A 17,471-nucleotide genomic window follows, 5' to 3' on the forward strand; every position below is an offset into this window, starting at 1 on the left:
AATTCTTGGTCTGTTCCTCCCTCTCGTCATTGATATTTCAGTTTTTTTCAAGCCTTCTGTGTTAAAAGCGTGCTCTGATTGAGCAAGGCAGTTATCTGAATGTGTGACTAGCTTGAGCACAGGAATGGTGCTGTTGAACTCAGAGACTAAAAGGTAGAGCTATACTGAAATACCATATTGGATTAAGGCCTAAGATGGCTTAGCCTTTAATTCCCTTTGATGGTGGGGTTCCCCTGGAGAGCTTTTCCATTCAAAGGTGAAAACTTTTGGATGGTTTTTCTGTGGACGGCTCCAGTGTTACACAGCTGGGCCAGCCTATGCTTCTTCTGGTTGGAGCTCCCCGATGAAGGGCCATGGTGGCGATGGGCTACTGAAGGCCGTCACTTTGGCTCAGCATGAAAGCAGGGAGCTAGAGCAAAGGTCCTGCCCTACTGAGCCTGGCCTGTTTGCCACTGAAATCCCGCTGGCAACTGTTTGTTTAATGATCTTCATGACAGGCAGAGAAAGCACCGTTGTTTGCTTATTTTGCTTTAAAAATAGATTTCTAAACTTGCAAGTGACAGTTCTGCATGTCTGAAACCCTGTGCCCCCAGGGTGTGCAGTAGCACTACTAACCACAAATCTGGCACGAGCTTGTTGGGACATTCAAAGTGGCAGCACTTTGGACGTTAATATGATTAAACTGTGTACAAATCAATTAGTTTTCCTTTTGCTCCCATGCTAGGTGGCAGAGCCTGTTCATTGCACGCTGGTGGATGGAGACGCCACATCCAAGGTCACACGAAGTGTGTGATGGCCATGAGGCCTTGGCTTTACAGTTTGACCTCAGGGGTGCTGGCCACTTCTGCAGAGCCCCAGCACCACGGAGCACTCACCCTGCCTGAAAAGGTAACGCTTGGCAGCCTTCTTGTGCCAAGTAAGGGCAATACTAAAACGCTATATTTTGCCTAGTGAGGGTTTTTCAAATCAGGGCTTATCCAACAGGGCAACACTGAACAACTGAGTAGAAAAATGCTTTGCAGATGCTAGAGCTCAGACATAGACTGTGAATACACAGTGCAGTTTAAACACTTGCCCTCTCCCTGTAAAGAAAGATCTGTTTTATAGCATCAAAGACATCAAAATAGTGTTCCATGTTTAACTGAAATGTCTCACTGCGGTGACCGGACTAGGGACTGGAACACCCGTGAACTCTCCATGCCCATAACAGCCACTGTGTTTTAGCTCAAAGGCTTGGGTTGGGTGCCTTGGCTACAGGAGGCAATAAACATATCTGCAGGAGCAGGGCGAAAGACAGACCTCAGCATGGCCGAGGAGAACCCAGGGGACAGGGGAAGCTGGGAACGCGCAACTCACCTGGCCATGCAACTCGGTCCCACAAAGCGGCGTTTCCCAGCACCCGGGACAAGAGTGCTGGTTCCAAAGCATCGCAAACTAAAAGTAAATCAATTCTACCAAAGTCTAGGGAAACTAAGAACTGTGGAGAACACTGAAGTGTGATAATGTTGACAATGTGGAGCCGTTCAATCTTATTTTGATCCTTTTAAAATTTATTTTCCAGTTGCTATGTTAGCTTTCAAAATTAAGGGTCTTTTTAACATGACCAAAATGGATTGCTGTCACCAGGAACACTTAGAAAAGGGAATCTTCCCCCTACAGTAAGCAAAAAAAGAAAAAAGACACCGCCTATCCTAAGAGAGCTCCAGGTTTTCATTTTGAAAATTATTTTCCCATGAAAACTCATTTCATTCAAAAATTGCAGATTAGTTCTCCATTTAACCTACCTCTTCTTGTGCCTACGGTGACTGTGCTTTGTGGCTGGCATGGGACAAAACTCACGCCATTATTTGGGAGAAAACATATGTTTTGCTATACGCTAGGAGACCTAGCAAGCAAATGGCAACCTAATTTCTATCTACGAATGAAATAAAACCAGATTTTGACAATTGTTCCAACATACAAAAGGGAAACTGTTTTAAGAAGGTAGGCATTTTCTACCTTATTTTCATGTAGAATCTTTTTCTGACCTAATACCTGCAGCCTACAATTATTTTGTCAGAGGCATATCCTTCCCTATTTTGATGGTAAAATGTGTAACGTGTCCTTCCACAGTTCATTAATTTGTATTTTGTGTGCATCTTTCTAACTATGCAACCCCTAGGCTTTCAGTTATATGTTACACTGTTTACTGTTACAGCAACTTACCCATCAGCAAAAATCCTAGAAATGAGCCCAAGCCACTTCTGAATATCTGCATGAGATATTTGAGTCTTGGACCAGCTTCATAAAAGGTAGGGATTTCAAAATAACAAAACAAAACCCGTGAAAATTATCCAATCCATGAAAAATATGCAGCCTCAGCAACGTGGAATCACACAGCTATACTGTACTGGCGCATAAGTGACTGCAAGCCCTATCTTGGGGTGTTCCCTAACAAAAGGGCCAGTGCCCGGGGAGCAGCCACGCGCGGCACACCCTGAGGTCAAGGGGAGCCCTGTGTACTGAGCACAAGCAGGATCAAGCTCTGTTTTTCCATGATGTTTAACACAAACAGGTAACATGATGGTTTCTTTGCACTCTTTGTAGCTCGATTTTTTTAATTCTGTTTTTCTGCAAATCACCTTTTATTATTGATTTTTTTGGTCTTTTATTATTGAATATTAAAACATGGAGGAATTGGTTATGCAATCTTTTCTACCCCTTGTGGGGGCAGTTAGGCACTTGCATTTAAATAATGATTTGTATTTACACGCTAATCTGATGTTGTGAATTCACCATTTTCGTAAAGCTAGGCAGATTCCCTAACATCTTGCGATGGTAAACATCTAGACCTACCACTTATCCAGTAACAAGCAAGTGTATTTGCAGTAGATTGTAAAGAATAAAAACAAACTAATGTATATTTTTCAACTTCCTGGTGCTTTAACCTTTCTTAAGAAAAGACTCGTGGGACATAATTGAAGGAAAGTGTTTTTCTTTAGCAGATGGATTGCTTTGCTCAGATAATATTTTAGTTATGCCAATAAAATGAAGGGTACACAGAAAACCATGAAACTGCCAGCAGTTGTTAGTGTATGACAATTACTAAGGCAGAAATGAGGCCAAAGCAGTGATAAATGTGCACATCTCTCACTCCATCAGCTGAGGAATGACCTGGCTACACTTTACATCTGAGCACCAAGTGGGCCAACATTTTTCACAGCAGCACTTAATAGTGGACATTAACTTAGCCCTCTCCAAAAGGGCTGACCTGAAGGCTACCCTCTGCGGTTCTCCAAACTGTAATCACTTGTTCAGTCTGTAATTTTATCAAATAGCATGCACCTTTTCCAGCCACTTATTGGCCAATTAAGTCAAGTTCTCACTGAGGGGGTCCAGCTGGCTTCAAGTTATCTTAGATGAATTGATTGAAGACATTCCGCAATCTATGAACCCAGTTTAATGATCTAGGTGATAATACTTGTAATTCTTCTCAGTCAAGGGAATTTGCTGCAGCTGTTGTCTGCAAATCCATGTTCTGATACAGTGAAGTACCAGAAGAGCGTTAATCCGCCCTCAGAGTTTTATAGCGATGACTGCATTGTGAAATGGGAAATTTAACATTCACACAGCATTGCCAAGTGAAGACAATTTTTGTTGATTTTTTTTTGTTTTATTCTATTGTAAGTGTTAAAGAGGTTACACTGAAGAATGCATTATTGATAATACTTAAAATTGGTGACTGTATAAAACAACGTACTAAAAATATTGCATAACGTGTTTGAGATGGAAAATAAGATTTGCCTCAGAGCATGAACAAATCGTTTTGAGATTCTGAGGTGGAGAGGCGCTTCAGAAGCAAAGCCACTGGGCCAGATCTGCTCACCAATATATTCAGAGCATATGGAGCCTGTCTTGTTATTCCAGAGTTACACTGGTATAAAGGAGAGAAGAATCTGTCCCCTAATTTTTTTTTATTTGAAACCACTTTTTTTTTAAATTTGAAATCCCTCATAAACAAATAGGAGGGATCTGATGCTACTCTCAGCCATGCTGATGTAAATCAGGAGTAACCCCATGCTCACATAGTGTAAACCAGTAAAGAAAGAATCAGCCTTTGAGATCTGAGTCCTTCCCCCCCAGATTTACAGCTACTGAAGTGCTAATGAAGGAGTATCATACTTTGACATGGGCCTTAAGTGCATCTCTAAGACCTGCAGTGGTCTGCATGAGGACCTATGAAAACAACAAAAAAAATCATATTTGCTTGCTTCAGTGGCGCGTGCCTCTTTTCTGAACCACAGGAATGTTAATCCCCTCCCTACGAAACAAATAATGTAACTAACACTAGGGAATATTTTTCATGTTGAAAATTCAAAATACTTAGTAATGAAATATCCTGTAGTGCATCTGTGAAGTTTCTGTTTACAAAATGAAACGACTGGGTTTTTGATTTCCGTATGAAAGTGGCAGCTGCAGTATTAATTTATGCCGTGCTGCAAAGGCCCTGTCCCGTTTCTCGGCAGAACGGACTTCCTCTCCGAGCGGCGGAGCGGCGCGATTGAACCTGGCTTTGGGGACACAAGCCTTGCTGAGAGATTCCACTGCTTTTGATGAGGTTTTTTTTAAAACTGTAGGATGCTGGCAAAAAAATCACTTTTTCATAGGGTACATTTTCAAAGCGTGTCGTGGGCTTTCAGGCCCTGCTCAGCTCTCCGCATTGCCTGGCCTGCTGAGCGCCGTGTCAGAGACCCCGAGGCTGCCGTGGCTGGAGGGCTCAGCGCTGGGGCCGAGGATGGAGCCTCCACCCTGCCTTGCGCTGAGCCTTAGCCTGGGTTCAGCGGGGCTCCTCATTTTCAATGGACTTAGTTCAAGCAGCGTTGAAAACCAGGCCTGTTACTTAACTACCTATATATATTTCAAACATTTGCCTTCGGGGACTTATGCAATCATTAGAAAGTATTGTAAAGATCATATAAAATGAGGATCTCCTCTCCTGAGAAGTTTGTCTGGCTCAGGGACGTGGTATGGTCCAACAGACTGCAGAAATTGAGCTTCTCTTCCCAGATCTGCTGCTGTCCTGGGGAAAGTCATGCTGCTGTTGGTAAGCCACTTTCCACCTGCAAAATGGGGGTCATGCTGCCAGGCTCTTCTGCAGAGCAGCTACGAGCACTCTGGTGGGGCTGTGGGGCACACACTCGCAATACACCATGATATATGGTGCCTATGTTACTGCTTTTAGATTTGACCAGATCCCTTTGAATGATCCCACAGTTGGGTGTGCAATAACCCTGTCCTTGGGGAGGTGGGTCCTGCTGCAGGAAACCACGGGGCCCCTCGAGCAGCCCCTTCTCCCACCGAAGGAGCCGTGGTGAGGGGACCACTGGGTGCCCTGTGGGAGCGTGGCTGGCCCGCGTGGGCTGTGGGGTGACGGGAGGGACGGAGGGTGCCTCCGTGCCAAGGGCTCGCTGGGTGGATGCTCTTTGGTTAAAGCAAAGCTTTCTAGGGGATTTAGGAGATGAACCTAAAAGAGTGTGTGGGGAGGAAAAGGGGGTCAGGCGTGCACTGCCATTTATGAAATTAGTGAGACGTGAGCAAAACGCAGGAATAGGAAATGTCTTTGATGCTAACCATACAAAATAGCTCCAAAACTAACTGAACCAAGGGCATGCTCCTGCCTGATTTGGCAGATTTCCTCCTAAGGAAGCCTGGTATGGCCACAGAGAACATCTTGTTCCCCATATTTAGCCATGGGCAATGTCAAGTAGTATATGTTACACGAACGCTTTCCTCCAGTCCTGTAGGCCTCGTTTTAGAGGTTGACTGTGCTTGTCGAAGGCCTTTGCTTTAAAATAACAGTCTTGCAAGCAAATACTTGATTTTTCCATCTTCACTACTCAGGGTCGCAGCTCCCAGATTTTGGGAGGGCTGCCTCGGCTGAGATAGAGAAGGGCTGCGCAGGAAAAGAGACCTTCTATCACAGCGCCACGTCCTTTGAACTGGCATCTCCCGCCGCGGGTTTCACTGGGGACGCAGAGGGGCCAGGCAGCGTGGGAGCAGCAGCACTGATGCAGTGCTACATTTGCACTGTGGTTGACGCAAAAAAAAAAAAAAAAAAAAAGGCGGGGTTAATTAGCGCCACTGCCTTTGATCCTCTGCTTGCAAGGGAAGAGAGAGTTTAGTCTGTAAAACCAGCCAGCTTCCAAACACTTTACGGATTTTGGCAAGAGGCAGCACAGTCATAGCATTTGAATATTAGCGCTTTATAGCTCCACCACACTAACAACTGCTAATTAGGCAGCCTGGGCATGGCTGAGCACTGCCTCGAACCCTTATATAGTAATTTACACCTGTGCACAGCTATGGATCTGATCTGGGAGCACTTTACACCCAGTCTGAATGTACAGAAATGGTTAGCAGTAGAGGAGCCAGCTGAAAGCCTGATACTGGATTCCTCTTGCGTTCCCCTTCGCAGCTCTTAATTTTGCTTTCCCAGAACACCCACAGGTAGAGTGTGGGAAAACCCAGGGCTGGCAGCGCAGCCGACACCGTATCTTAAGAGCACTCGCTGTGCTAACTCCCATGGTGGAATACATTTCAGCAGAGCACAAACACTTTTGACTGCCCCAGGGAATTAATCCTCCAAATAACCTCCCATAGCTTTATCCAGATCTGGAGATGTGTTTTCTTCCCATGCTGATAGATTTTTGTTTGGCCAACAGCAATACTAAAGTTGAAATGTTTGATGCGTTATCCTTGAGCATTGCTTTCTCAAATTCTCATTACGATCTGCCTTTTGTGCACATTGACTTGAAAAACTGCCAGCTGCAGCAGCAATCTGTGTTGTTAAATTGTTGCTGCTATTCCCCCCCCCAACACACCTATTATTAATATTAACACAATGAGGTTCTCTGCTCCTCCTACAGCCATTTTCAATAAAAACATCACCACTCTGATAACTTCCTGCAGCTGGTTTATCTAATGGGTGATAAGTAGGTGGTGAGTGGTGGCCTTGCAGTGGTTTAGGGGTGGGTTATGCTGCTCTCTATGCAGCAATCAGCCTGCTATCCCTGCTGGAGTTAGGGATGAGCATGCTAAGGCAGACACAGAGAAATCACTAACTACAGTATTTGCTACTTTCTGTTTTTTATTCTCTCTGTACAGTCATAGTGATTTCTTCTTCATTGGTGTGTCATACTGCACATGGCTGCATGCAGAGCCACTCTGAGCCTGGAAATGCTGACCTGGAGGCCAAGCAAGCAGAGATGCTCTTGGTGGGCTATCCATACTCGTGTGGGGTAACTATAGTATTTCTTTTATTTCAGATGTCTCATCTCCAGTGAGCATCATGTTTGTGGTGTTCCTAACTGTAGACCCTCTCCTTTGGAAGAGAAGCTGAATTCTCCATTGAAGAGCTCATCCTCACCTGCTGCTTTTTCCTGGCTTGTGGGAAAATGTGGGATTACTGGGGCCTCTTTACCAGGCTTGTCCCCAGCTCAGTGGGAGTGGTTTCCTGGGCTGTATTTTCTCCCTAAAAGGTGGAGTTTATTTCTTGTTTTACTCAGTGAATGAGGATGTGCTGGGGATTTGGAAAGGGGCTGCTCTTTAGCTGGCAATGCAAGGGAACTGGATGTACCTGAGTTAAAAATGTACTTATTCTTTTTAAGTAATATCAACTTTTCTCTCTTTAAAAGAAATTTAAATATGACTTTGTATAAATAGGTATAAAATAAGGGTGACTTTGGCTGTTTCTATAGGAAAAAAAAAAAGCCCTGGTATTTACGTCATTATTTCTTGGATTACTTTAAAATAAAATAGTTCTCCTTTATGATATATTGTCTTCATCACTGTTCAAGGAACAGACCTTGATTATATCTGCAATGCTAGCAAGGGCAGAGCAAATTTTATGCAATTTCCTAATTGTTTTTGTATTTAATTACCAAGATCCTGAGCCTTGGGTGTTTAATTCAAGGTGTCTACACGCAGCCACAGAACAAAGCAGGACGATGTATTTCTGCAGGGTTTAGAACTTAGGTACATATAATTGGCTAAGGATTTGAGCTTTTGCTGGCATTTTGTGTTGCAGCTCTTTAATAAAAAGGAAAGTTAGCAATGAGAGCTTGCGATCAAACAAACAATAAAAGGGCAAAACTGTATTTCACCCCCTGTAATTTGAGCTGTAAGAAATGTAAATCACTCATCCAGAAGAGAGTGATTTTCAATTAGTCCTGTTTTCTTAAACATGCAAATCCCCCAGCCATGTTTAGCAGCACAGTTTTGCCCGAACTCTGCTGAGAATTCCCAAGCAACCTTTAATAGATGGCCATGCCTTCAGGCTTGTCCACTAATGTTTTCTCTCCTGCCTGGGCACAAGATAGATTATGCATATTACTATTCATAAGTGCCACCTATTGAAAACATAACCAGCGGCATGTTTGCCGTGGTGGGCTTGCCCCAGCTGTCCCCAGTCATGCGAAACACTCCTGCTCTTCGACTGGCTCCTCCAAACGTCATCCCCAAAATCTCTGATGCTTGCTGGCCAGGTGTCCTGGCATGGAGGACCTGGAAAATAATCTGGAGCTTTTAAAAGCAGCTAAATTAAGGGGGACTTCTCTCCCATTTCCTTATTACAGAGATTTCTTTTCCTCCTTTTGCTTGGTCGCTTGCTCACTCAATTCCAGCAAGGCTGGAGCTGGCTTGCAGGGTGCTAGGAGAGACTGCTCCAGCCTGGGAGGCTGGGAAGAGTGGAAGGTGGCAGTGCCACTTTGCTTTGGATATGTGTTCTTGATTAAAGAAAATAGTTTCTCTAGCTAGTATAAGAAATAGCAAACAGTTAGTATAGAAAGCTAGAGAAGTAAATGAGTAGGAGTTTCACCTGACTGAGACCTTCTGGTCCTTTTTGGATTAAGGGGAAATATAACTGCTTTCCTTGTGGCAATTTGCTTTTTTAAATATATATTTTACCCTTGCTTTTTACATGTTAAACCATTTTCCTGTGCACTAGCAGTGTTTGAGTATATTGGTATAAAGAATAGCTTTCTATTCCTAGGCCTCACTGGATACAAGTCCTTTTCAGTTTGCTATAAAAATAATTTTCAAAAAACATATAATTATGAGTTAGGAAGTAGGAACAGTATTTAAATAAATGTTTTGAATGCTGATGGCTAGAATTAAGCATAACCCTACGTTACTATGAAAGGTCAATTATGATTCTAATTATTCTTATGTAAACTCGTTCGTGTTTGAACTGCACAGTTATAATTAATATATATGCCTTATTGCCAACTATGTACGTTTTTGATCATTAGAATCTGGACAGCCTTATTATGTCTGGACAGTCTGAATGAACATGTGAATGGATGTGAACCTCTTCAGGCTGATTTTCTGTTACACCAGCTTTATTATGATGTAACTGCATTAGCTTTAATTGCATTGCCCTGATATAAATCTAGGGCATCAGAGAGGAGAGGAGACTTATGGCATTGGAGCTATGGAAAGTGGTGCTCTGCTATCCCAGAGGGCATGTGGAAAGGCCTAGAGACACCGTTGCGATGTCTCTGTCAGAAAGTACTTGCTGATCTCCAAAAGGCAACACAGAAGCCAATAAATGCATGAGGGTGGTGTGTGGGTTTTTGTTGCTGCTGTTTTTTGGTTTTTTTCTGTTACAGGGAAAGCCATATTGGAAAGTACTTTCTCCAGCGGTGGATTGGGCTGGGAAGAGGTGGAGACGCCCAGGTGAGTCCTCACCCTGTGACAGGGCTGCGGTTCCCCAGAGAGTCCCAGGGCACACAAGGGAGAAGGAGATCAAGAAGAAGGGATACGATCCTTGGCCATCGTTATCGTTGGTGATCATAAATCTGGGTCTGGAGAAAATAGGACTTGCACTGAAGCACACCCTGGGGCTCATCTCCTCCTTCTTTCGGGCCACCTTCATGCTGGGCTGACTCGTGGCTTCTCATCTCAGACTTGGGGTATGACTGAGGGGACAGCAGGTCCTGCAGCACCCGCCGCCCTGGATCCCACGGCCTCTCCTGTGTGCAGATAGTAATGGGGAGTTGCCCCGAACCCAGGTCCTGGTTTGATCCACCCCTATTCCAACTAGGAGGGGTGTCCTGGAGTAAGGCAGTCCCCAGGCAAGTGTTTCTGGGTGGCAGTGAGGTCTGGGAATTGGTTATAGGGCTGAGGGCTTGAGCGTCAGCTCTGGTGCGTCGTGTAACGCACAGGAGCTGCACAGACCGGGAGTGCCAGCCCTCTCTGTGCTGGCCCTGGAGGGTTATTTTAACTCTAGCCCCATCTGTGTGTGCTCAAAGCACGGTTCATTCTCGGGTACCAACAGAATAACGGGGGCAGAATGAAAACTTCATATCCTGACTCTCCCTTCCAACTTCTTTCCCCTTTCTCTTCCCTGTGGAGGATGCAGGATGCTGAGCTGGGTCTCCAAGCTGGGCCTGCATTGGCCCATCCCTGCCCCGTTGCTGGAACTGATCCAGATCCAACTAGTGGCACAAAGCACCTGGATACTGGCCATACAGAGACACAGGCTTACAGAAGGCCTCCTCGCACCAGCTCTGCAGTTTAAACAGGTGGAAAAAATCCCATGTCGTGCCTAATCCACGCTGAACCATGCTGGAAGCATGACAAAGGCAAGTTTTTACCATGTGGTGTGGGTTACATTGAAGTCATTGGATCGAAAGATTAGCCCGTGAGGGACAAACTCTGAGTGGTGGGAGTGATGACAGCTGAAGCACCTCTGAACTGGGGGCACCCAAGGAGGTGACTGCAGCTTCACGCTGAAGGTGGGGTGTTGCTGTCCTGGGGGACAGCAGGGTTTCAGTGTGTCCCAGGGAGCACCTCTGCAGGGACTGAGGTTGTGAAGAGATTACTCCTTCAGAGTCAGCGTGTTTGGTGTGGAGGTGGGGGGGGCTCCATGGGGATTTCTTAACAAAAAGACTATATTAAGGGGAAAGCACGAGGAGATGAAAGCAAAAGATATGCCAAGTAGACTCCCAGACTCTAGCAGTGAACGAGGCCTGCATGGATATGAAGCTACGTAAGACGCTGAAAAATGCAACATGTTTATATTTGGTTCTGAGTTTCACCAGAGTAAAATCAAAGGAAATGGGAAAAGATCCTTATTACTTGATCATTTGGCTAGTTGGGGCACCCAGGCATGCTCATGCTGAGCTCCCTCGTTCCCAAGGCTCTACAAACACAGGCACAAACTCACCTTCTTGTAACGCACTCTGACTCTAGCAGATGAGCGACGGCTGGGGCAGGAGCACAGGAACTCGGGGGCAGGATGGCTGCTGGGGACTTTGTGTCCAGCAGCCCCAACCCTGCTGTGTTAGCCTGGGCTGAACACTGTTCCCACCACAAATAGGCTTGATTTGCTCCTCTTTCATCTCTGGGCCTGGGTCTACTTTACCTTCTTTATGCTCAGCTCAATCCTGTGAGGGGCAGGTAATGCTGCTCTGTTTTGGACTGGGCTCTTGGGCCCCAGAATGAACATTTTTCGGGGGAGATGTTATTGCTGCTCCCTCTCTTCCTTTACACTTTCCACCAGGGAGAGAAGTTGAAAACTGTGGTCAGGTCCGCAGAGCCACTTGGGGAAAACCAGTCTGGACTTGCACCTCTGCTTTCTCCCTGAGCACTGCTGGGCAGCGCCTTGGGGGAGGCTGGGCTCACGCTCAGGAGCTGATGGAAACAGGGAGAACCCCAAATCTGTGTATTTTAAAACCCTTCCAGCCCCCACCCACCAGTCCTTGCTCTCAGCAGCCCTCGAGCCTCGGGCACCTTTGCCTGCCTGGTGACGTGCTCCAGGCGCTTCCAGCACGAAAACGCTCCTCTGTGGCCCTGCCGGCTGGATGAGCCCCGCCGGCCCTGGCGGTAGCAGCAATGCCTTGTCACTGCTCCAGTGTCACTAGAAAAGGTTGCTGGACCTCTGTGCATCTCCCTCCCTCCGCCGCTGCTGTCTCGCTCTGTGAGCACGTTAGCGGCCCTGGGGAGCCTTTGGGGGCACGGCTCCCGCGGGAGGCGGGTGGAGGCTGTCCCGCGTGGGCCGGCCTTCAGCCCCGGCCCGGGGGAACCAGCGCCGGGGCAAGGCGAGCGCGTGCTTCTCTGCGCCCAGCGGCCCCAGCCTCCTGTCGAGCCTGCCGACGACAGGGTCGGCCGCGACGGGCGCCTGCCCACCGCCCCGCTGCCGGGCCCCGCGCAGCTCTCGCAGGGGCCCAGCTCACCACCACTGACCTGGGCCGCTCTCGAACCGGTGACTCGGGAGGTGACAGACACGACGTGCTGTTACCGCTGCCCGAACCGCGCGGCCGCCTGCCAGCAGCAGCAGCAGGTACGGTTACGGCGTGGGGGCTGTAACCGGAGCTGACCTGGTTTTGGGAAATGCTCTGTAAAGATACATCGCTTATCGCGGTGGGTGATGTTACGTGGCCAACGACAGCGTTGTAAAATAACATGTCTGTAAGACTAGATCAGTCTCCATCCGTCTCTCTGTCCCACAGCGCACGGTGGCTGATTGCCCCTACGACGTTTGTGAAGGGGAAGAGGGATAACCGCTCTCGCGCGCAGGGAGAAACGTCGCCGAGGTTCGGCCGCCGTTGGGGGTGCGCTCCGTGCCCGGGGGCTGTGCACAGCTGAAGTCTCCGGCAGCTGCAATACACAAACATTTTGTATACAGTTTGTGTTTTTAATATTTGCACACATACATACTTGCAATTACAAGGGAGGCATATGTTTGCACTTCAGTTACATGAATAATTAGATACCCTTCCCCAAATCAAAATCACCATGGATGGTGTCATGGAAATAAGGGATGAAACTGTGAGAACGGACAGCATCGCTGGCCCAGGCTGCCGTGCCATCAGTCGGGTAAGAGGCAGCGCGGAGCTGTGTCGGTAACGTACGCGAGTGTCGCAGGCGCTCGCAGCCCAGGACGCGTGCTTACGGCCGAGCGTGTGTGTTTGTACACGCCAGGAGAGGGGTGACTGTTTTTCTGCATCTGAAAAGGCTCTCTGAAATAACAGAGCACAAAGCCAGCATATGTTTATGTTAGGTTGAGATGCTGGCATTCAGACGATTATATGACTCTATTAACAGGGCATTATGGCTCCAATTTCACTTAACATCCGAGTTGTTCACATTAAAACATGCCCTTGGCCTGACAAGGCATTATTAACTTGCGTTTAATAAAAGTAAAATATTACATTTAAAAAAATTGAAAGCTGACAAATTTGATTTAAATGAATGCTGAACTCCAGGCAAATGTGTTGCTTGAACTCTGTCTGCTGTACTGTAGCTGACAGGAAGCATTAAAATAATACTGAGTGGTCAATATGTGATTAAATATCACATGTCAAGCTTAGCAAGAATGTTTCTTCCAGAGAAAATTATATTGTTAAAAATAAGTGACAAATTCTAAGCGGCTCCTTCAAATCCATAAAGACATGTGGAAGAATGGAGCTGTGCTTGTAATAAACCAGGATCTCGGCAGGAGACAGAGAATATACTGTCTCTTGTACAGAGCCATATAGAGCATCTACAGGTAATCAGATAAAATGATTGCACGTATTTTAAGCAATAAATTTCCTTTGCATTTGCCATTGAACATAAAGAGAAGAGACATGCTACATTTTCACACCATGTTGTCATCTGAAAGCTTTAGCTGTCATGCTGTTCTGTCTAAAGGGTTTATTTATTTGTATACAGACTCAAGTATATTTGTGTATGTATATATGTATACCTATATACATTTGTAGGTATGTACACTCATGTGCATGGCTATGTACGGCCTTGCTGAAGCAATTATGAGTAGCATTCAGAGTGGGAAACTTAAATTCAGATTTAAAATAGTTATCTTAATCATTACAGTAATAGTAACAAATATTATAACAATAAGTCCCCCCTGTCATGAAGTATTTGGGAATCTAATTCCTAAGGGTTCTAGTCTGTTACAGATTCCAGCTGTGAAAGCACATTAAACATGGACTCAACTTTCATCATGTGTTTACTGAAAGTAAGACATCGACTTCATTGCTTTCCCCTTGCTTCTGTAAGATCAATGCAGGATTACCAGGGTGAAATAAGGGCACTGTCCAGCCGTCTATTCAGATTAAACATTGCAATAAAATTTCAGGATCTACAGCTTGAGACAAACTGCTTGATATGCTCAGGTCAAGAGGTTACCAAACCAGGTGAGATCTGAGACCTATTTATCACTGCCTGAGCTCAAATTAAGTTTTAAATATTGTCAGGAATGAAAAACTGCTGCCAGATGGTGTCAAGATAATTCATCTCACCATATTCGGAAAATGTCTTTTAGCTCCACCACGGTACTGCTATCCTGAATTACAGGATGCCTGTCAGAGTGTCTCCGTTCACAGAGAGGTAAGGGCTCTGCTTGGCCTTAGTTCCTGTTTGGAAGATGGATGTGCTGCATTTCTGTGCTGCGTGGCTATATGGATATCTGCACTGTGCGTGTGGGTCTGAGACACAACCCGTCTTACAGAGCAGGTCCTGCAGAATAGAGACATTCAAGGTCTCATCAGCTCTTATTTGATTGCAAACCCCATTTGTGACCCACCTGGCCTTCAGAGTAGAGTTTGTTGGTTTTTAGGGAAGAGGCATTTGGGGATAAGACTTTGACCGTGCTGTGCTGGTGCAAAAGACCATGAAGCCGTCCTGCACAGGTGCGGAGCTGGTGTAACTAGCCTGTGCCTTCCCTCCTGCCCTGATTTCCATTTCAGGGCTGAAGAATTGTGCCCACCATGCCCAACACTGTGGTTCCCCGGGATGGCTGCAGAGGAGGAAGGTTGGGATATGTTATAGTTTACAGTTGAGTTCAGAGGACCACAAAATGACATCAGTCGAGGTTATGCTTTTCTTCTTTGCCTTGCCCATCTGCTCTTCTTCCCAAGCCCTGCCTTCGGCTCCAGCTTCAAACACAGCATGAGCCCTTCAGCGCGATGATTGCTCTCAGGGCAGAAGGAGAGGAGCTCCCTAGGGCACAGTGGCCTCCACCGTGGGCTTCCTGAGCCTGGATATGCACCTATGCTAGCAGCCTCAGTTCACTTTGCAAGTTGGGTTACAGCACCCAATGCTCTGGGCATGTCACGTGTGGTGTCGAAAGGGGGAAAGAGCCCCTTCGAAGCACAGGTCTTGCTAATGGAAAGAAGGGAAGAGGAAACCAGCAGCACTGTAGGCTTTTATGACAAGCCTTTCCCCTGTAATGTTAGCCTCTAATATCAAGGTGTTTGCAAACTCTGCACACTTCTATAGCTGGTGCATACTGCTCTGCAGATTTAGTGTGGCAGAGGGTTAGACCTGAGTGAAGGGAATGTATATGTTGAGTGACCACTCACCAAACTAACCCAGAAACCCTGTTTGCCAATAGCCCCCCTTAAGGTCCCACTCCCAACCCTATGTCTTTTTCCTGGCACACCATGAAGGGAAAATGTAGGATGTTTTTAATGTCCACCATAGCTAGAAGGATTCTCTGTAAATGCAAAGAGTACGGAAAGATAGCTTTTTATTTTGAAGCAGCGGTAAAACCAGAAGAATCGTGTGAAAGATGCTCAGAGCTCTGCTATGCCCCTTATAAGAGATGGTTTGAACTGGAAGTGACTGGATGTGAGCCAGAGCAGTAGCAATGGTGCTGCTGTTTGGATATGGGATGAAATCGAAGCATGAGGATGGTTTATTTTCTGTCGAGAAGGTACTACGCTGCCTTTTGGACTGGCTTGTTTCTGTGCTTGCGCTGGGCACAGTACTTCACTGAGGTAAATAGGGCGACGGAGCGTGGTTTTTCTGCATTGGACTACCAAAACAGGAACAGAGCTTGCTGGATAAAAGCTATGGTTTTAGTACCCTCTCCCCTGCCCCCCCCCAATAGCCTGAGAAGCCAGTGGGGGGTGCAAAATCCCCCATTTTCAGTTGCAGCACCTGTTTTCCCATGGGGCACAGGCACGGAGGCTGCACGGGGGGTGCGGGCAGCTCAGGCCTGCTGCAGCCAGGGGCCTGGAGAGCTGCCTGGCCAGCCCAGCTTCAGATGTTCACCTCTGCATCCTTCTCCCTTCACACCTCTGCTGAAGAGAATAAAGATTTTGTCATCGGGACAAGTGCTGCTGTAGCCAGCGAATGACAGCGTGTCCATTTGGGATGCAGATGAGACGGTTCCCAGCAATCAGAAGGACGGGGTAAAGTGGGACACACTAGCAACAAGCAAATTATCAAGCCTGTAAGCATAAAGATTGCAAATGTCTACTGGTTTCTTAACTTATTATTTTTGGCAGGATTGCATATGTTCTCTGTGCTCATTCCATGAATCCAGCTGATTATTATTCCAATCACCAGAGGAAGAGAGAGTCACATTAATTTGTAGTAATTAATAGCACTGATGCATTTGACAGCGCATGTTAACAAGCCTCTTTGATTGTTTGGATCTCTAACTGCGGCCCTTCTTGTTTGCATCTCCTCCGAGGAATTCATAATATCAAAGCTTAACGGTATCTGATACTTGTCAAAATGCAATTTATAAAAGTTTAATTCTTTTATTGATTTAGTTTGGTTTTGATGCCTGCAGAGTCAGCTCCCTTGACAGAACTTAGCGGATTCAAATGCTTGTCACCAGCTCGGCCTCCTTTTTGCAGGGAACAATTGCCATAGGCCAAGCCAACAGGCATGGTTTAATTGCCATTAATTAAAAGCATAAATCTCTTTTTTCTTCAGTTGCTCTGCTCTTAAAGGGGGCTGCATCTCTCTCTCTTTTCCTGTGTTTGTCAGAACACCTTCTGGCAAGCAAAGTTAACCCATTCCGTCTTCCTAAGCACTTTCTGGAAGAATCTTTTGAAGCATAACTCTTATGATTTGATGTGAAATGCATGCAGTTCGGTGATATTTAACAAACTGGATTTCTTCTTTATTGCAGTATAATGAGGTCAAATGAATCCCTCCATGGGTTGTATACATGCTTAAATGGTTTCTGCATCAAATTCTTTTTGACAGCAAATAAAACAGCAGCCAAACAAAACATCAGCTACTTAAAATTGGCTGGAAAATCAGAACATAGTGTGATTGGCGGAAAAAGATATATATATAGAGAGAGAGCGAGAGCCCTGCGCTCGCGGGGTGGGGGCGCGGGGGGCCAGGGCCGGCCGGGCCCCGAGAGGGGCGCGGGGAGACCGCAGCGGGGGCGCCGCCTCGGCCGCTGTCGTCGGGGCTCTCGCCGCCGCCGCCGCCGCTCGGGGAAGTGTCGCTGCGAGCAGATGATCGCTCTAAAGCATTTACACATATTAGTTTTGCTGCAGCTGCCAGCGCTAGCTGGAGCGGAGGGAGCCACCGCCGTCCTGGCGGGCTGCGCGGAAGCAACACGAAGGGCCACGACGGCGGGGCCGGGGCCCGGCGGGGGGCGCGGAGCGGGGCCGCAGCCCGGCGGCTCTCGGCCCCAGCGGCCTTCTCGTCGTGCCCGAGGCGCGGGCGGGTTCGCC

At 46.7% G+C, this 17,471-nt stretch overlaps 1 long non-coding RNA gene across 6 annotated transcripts in view; it reads left to right on the forward strand.

The window, feature by feature from the left end:
- LOC138068027 (uncharacterized) overlaps positions 1-13,985 on the forward strand; it is a 63,268-nt gene extending 49,283 nt beyond the window's left edge. For 3 of the 6 annotated variants that reach the window (XR_011142543.1, XR_011142542.1, XR_011142547.1), the window contains 5 exons: positions 725-888; positions 2,198-2,291; positions 7,305-9,714; positions 10,393-10,622; positions 12,492-13,985. This is a non-coding gene — a long non-coding RNA (uncharacterized lncRNA). The remainder of the gene's footprint in view (positions 1-724; positions 889-2,197; positions 2,292-7,304; positions 9,715-10,392; positions 10,623-12,491) is intronic. The other 3 variants (XR_011142546.1, XR_011142544.1, XR_011142545.1) reach the window with 3 other exon arrangements.
- Positions 13,986-17,471: the final 3,486 nt, after the last annotated feature.

This window comes from Struthio camelus, chromosome 8 (genome assembly GCF_040807025.1).
Source record: "Struthio camelus isolate bStrCam1 chromosome 8, bStrCam1.hap1, whole genome shotgun sequence".
Lineage (NCBI taxonomy): Eukaryota > Metazoa > Chordata > Aves > Struthioniformes > Struthionidae > Struthio > Struthio camelus.